The sequence below is a fragment of the Drosophila biarmipes genome, unplaced genomic scaffold (assembly GCF_025231255.1).
Source record: "Drosophila biarmipes strain raj3 unplaced genomic scaffold, RU_DBia_V1.1 ptg000005l, whole genome shotgun sequence".
Classification (NCBI taxonomy): domain Eukaryota; kingdom Metazoa; phylum Arthropoda; class Insecta; order Diptera; family Drosophilidae; genus Drosophila; species Drosophila biarmipes.
This window is the reverse complement of record NW_026114527.1, coordinates 3,533,146-3,537,253: the sequence shown is the minus strand read 5'-3', so window position 1 is coordinate 3,537,253 and position 4,108 is coordinate 3,533,146. Positions and strand designations below refer to the sequence as shown.

General features: G+C 40.0%; 1 long non-coding RNA gene across 6 annotated transcripts; it reads left to right on the top strand.

Annotated features, from left to right (window-relative positions):
• The first annotated feature begins 2,134 nt into the window (after positions 1 to 2,134).
• On the top strand, positions 2,135 to 3,085 carry LOC127011682 (uncharacterized). Of its 6 annotated transcripts, none has more exons than XR_007764897.1 (3): positions 2,135 to 2,366; positions 2,427 to 2,584; positions 2,639 to 3,085. It is a non-coding gene; the product is annotated as an uncharacterized LOC127011682 (long non-coding RNA). The 6 variants fall into 6 exon arrangements; XR_007764894.1 differs by having other exon boundaries at positions 2,427 to 2,587; XR_007764895.1 differs by having other exon boundaries at positions 2,427 to 2,594; positions 2,684 to 3,085.
• Positions 3,086 to 4,108: the final 1,023 nt, after the last annotated feature.

The window sequence follows — 4,108 nt, the reverse complement described above, 5'->3', positions numbered from 1 at the left end:
AGACACCATACTATACTACGCAACTTCGAAAGGCAGGTCTTACTATTAATATCGCCAAAAGTCTGTTTTGTTTAAACAAAATGGACTTTGCAAGTGAATCCCAATAAAGTAATCGCCATGACCAACTTTCCTGTTCCTAAGACCAAACGTCAACTTAAGAGATTCCACGGGATGACCGGTTGGTATCAATGGTTTATTAAATGGTTTATTATTTATTCTGAACAAACCTTCCACCTAACCGAGCTGTTGTGAGGCAAAGAATTTCACTGGAATGGCAACGCCCAAGTTTCTTTTGAACAATTGAAAAAGGCTCTGACCACTGCTCCACTATTAGAACATCCCAATTACGAAAAACCGTTTATAGTGCAGTGTGATGCCTCGATCAATGGTGTGGGAATGCTTCTAGCTCAATGTGATGAAAACGGAATAAAACGCCTTATTGCATATATGTCTAAGAAGCTTATTAGATCTCAATAGAATTACCCTACTACGGAACTTGAATGCTTAGCAGTAGTTTTAGCTATTAAAAGTTTTTGAATGTTTATTGAGGGTCTTAAATTTAGCCTCCGATGGCTCATGACGCAGCCAGACCTTCAAGGGCACTCAAACTTCAAGGATTTAATTTCAGCATAGAACATCGTCGAGGTTGTGAAAATGAAGGAGCCGATGCCATTTCAAAATCTCTTGAATAGGATGAATGAGGTTGCCACAACTGATATCGATGATCTCCCAGACATTGATTTGGAATCCGAATTCTTTCAATCCTTCAGCTATTCACAACTTAAAGAAAAGTTAACGCAGTCTCAACTACCGGATTTTCAAGTCATATATGGTTTTCTTTATCACAGGGTTGGTTTCTCTAACAGTTCCTCCGAGCCTCCGGAAGAGTCCTGGAAGCTTGTGGTTCCGGTCGAGCTTAGAGAAGGTGTAATCAAGGCTTTCTCACTGCGGTATAGCCAAATGTGTGAAAAACATTCGAAGGAAGTTTTACTGGCCGCGTATGGTTGTGGACGTTCGCAATTACATCAAAAACTGTGAGATTTGTAGGACATCAAAATACCCCACGCAGAAACTTAAGCCGCCAATAGGACAACAAATTGTTAGCGAACCAGTATTTCAAAGACTCTATATAGACTTTATTGGTTCTTTCCCAAAAACGAAAAGAAGTAATATAGGAATCTCTATTGTACTCGATCATCTATCCAAAATTCACGTTTCTTAAACCAGTAAAGAAGCTTATGACTCAAGTTGTCGTGTCATACCTGAAAGAAGAAATTTTTGATTGTTACGGAACGCCTGAGGTTATAATAAGCGATAAGAAAGTCACAGTCCCACACTTGCACCGCAGCCTATTCGCCGCAGTCCAGTGCCGCAGAAAGAGTTAATTGGTCTATTAATGCTGCACTTAGAGCCTATATATGATCTGATCATAGAGAATGGGATATATATCTTAGTAGTATAAACTGTTCTCTGCGTCGTCATATACTCGTACTCCAGTCAATAGCTGAATCTCCATTCTTTGTTGTCTTCGGGCAGCATGTGATTTGTCACGGAAAAGATTATAAATTATTCAAAAATCTAAATTTTCTTAATAAAAGTTCCTTACGGCTAAACCGACAAGACCAATTACGTTGCGTTACGTTTTGACCTCCAAAAGCATTTGTCTGCTTTTGAAAAAAATTAGCAATCCTATAACCTCCGATCCAGGCCTCAATCTTTTCAGGTAGGAGACGAGATAATTAAACGAAACTTCGACCTTAGCAATGCCGCCGCCCACTTTATTGCTAAGCTTGCTCCGGTAGGAATAAAGGTGCGTGTCAAGCAAAGATTGGGAAACTCTCTCTATTTACTTGAGGATTTAAACGGAATTAGGAACCTATCATGCAAAGGATATTTGGTAACAGTAGACACCCTTTTTTAGGTTTTATCTTAGTCGTAAAGACTAAAGATTAATCCTGTGCTGTAGGGGTGTGAAAATAATGAGAAAAAATTCTTGTATTTTTTAAATATAAAATAGCGCTACTGGTTCCACAACCTTGTGGCAACACATCTAAAATACCAAACGATAATTTAGTATTTTCTAACACTGCTTGTCAGAGGGCTTGCGCCCGCCATTTGCCTGTTTTCATTCTCTTATATATGATCTTTCGGCTGAAGCACACGCGTTTTAATTCTAATCAAATATTGCCAAGGAGCGCTAAGTCCACGTGGGTATACTCGTATATATATGCACCACATCGGGCTTAATGACAAGACAAAAAGAATAAGTGAACCACCACAAATCTATTTCCAAACGCCCAAAATGGCTGGCGTAATTTCGCTGGCACCGATCGTAACCTCCAACTGATAGTTGAACAAATAATTTGGTGAGCATAGGGAATTTAATAGTTTTCAATAAATGTGTCCTAATTGATAAACGAAATTAGGAGCAGCGATATTTGATGAAATCGCCTGGCGCTCGTTTTGGCTCACTTTGGTTGCCAACTCGAGCCGAGTTGTGTCAAGTTTTCCAATGCACCAGAATATGCACAGCCTAGACGCTTACAGCCGGACAAATTTAAGTTCCGAGACAAGCTCTTCAATCGTTGTAAAACGTAAGAAAACTTAAAGTAACTAAAAGTAAACCCATCCTTTACAGTTAATAGATCGATACACGTGTTGTTCGCCCTGTTCTCCTGACCAGTTGAAAGTAGCCTAACCCCGGACTGATGGTTAACCATCACCACGTCCAGTACGAGTGTGTCGCGGATAAGCAGGTCCCGGAATCTTGGTCTAGCTGTTGAATCTACCGCCACACAACTAACGATTCACCCCCCGATCTCGGCAGGCGATCTGACTGCTGCATCGCTTTTGTAGTTTTTAGAATATGTTTAAATTTTGTTGAAAATAAGCTTATTATGCGGGTACACTATGTATATTTGGCCTTAGCTTGACTGTTAACTAATATCATTTTGTAGTTCACTCAGCATACACACATCCCCATTTACACACACCGTCCACAGGCCTTTCGACTGCGCTGGAAACATATTTAAAGTATTCATGCTGTAATCAATCTGAGCCAAGAAATATAATTATAGAATAACAATATATTCAAGTTTCAACACCCTTACTATTTTGTAAAAGATTACCTTAATTATTAACGTAAATTTTTGAATGACGAACATAAATGAAATCATTTGTACCCATTATATGGTTAATTTGCCATGGGCAAGGTAACGTTAAGAAAATCATAAGCAGCCGCCATGGGGAACTTATCTTTAATTGAATTTTGGTTAACTATGAAGTATAAAATTAAATTTTTTTTTGCGAATTGGCACACCTGAAGTAACCATGCAATATTAATAAGGGCATTGGCAACATACGCAAAGCGATCCTATGCAAGGTTGGGTGCGTTTTGAAGAGGAATAAAATTACATCTGCAATTCCTCACACTTAGTATAAAATTAGATTCTTTGCGCTTTGGTTTAGTTAGTCAATAGTTCCCTACTCTGTCTACTATTTAAGTTTATGTGACCCACTCCCATTTTCCCTAAGCACAGCCGACCCTGTAGGCAGAGTACGCTGCCAGACAGTCAGAACAAACACTCTCTCAACTGTTGGCTCAACTAGACTTCCGCCTCAATCTGCTTGTGCAACAGTGTTAGCGGCACCATTATATTATATGCCAGATGCCAGATTTTCGACGATAAATGAAAACTGTCTCCCCTGTCGTGGCGATGCTTCGATCATGAACCGATTAAACTTGACTGCCCAATAAATGGCCAACAGTTCCCGGTCGTACATACTGTATCGCTTGTGTATCCTCCGTTGAGCTAGTGGAGCGCTGCACCAACCATAGTGCATAATTGCTGTCGTCGATTTGAAGTCGAGTGGCGAGTTGTCTATTGGGTACTTCAACCGTGTTGCGCTGGCCAAATCGGATTTGCAGCGCTAAAATTCCTTGGTGGCATCCTAGGTCAACTCCACTAGAACAGCAAAGAAGAACATTTTTTTTTTTTGCCAGGAATGAGCACTTGGAGAATAGGCTAATAGTTAAGCATGGCAAAGATTGGGCGCAATTCGCATGTCCTAGTAGGCTATGGTTCGACTGTTGGGAAAATACCGTGTG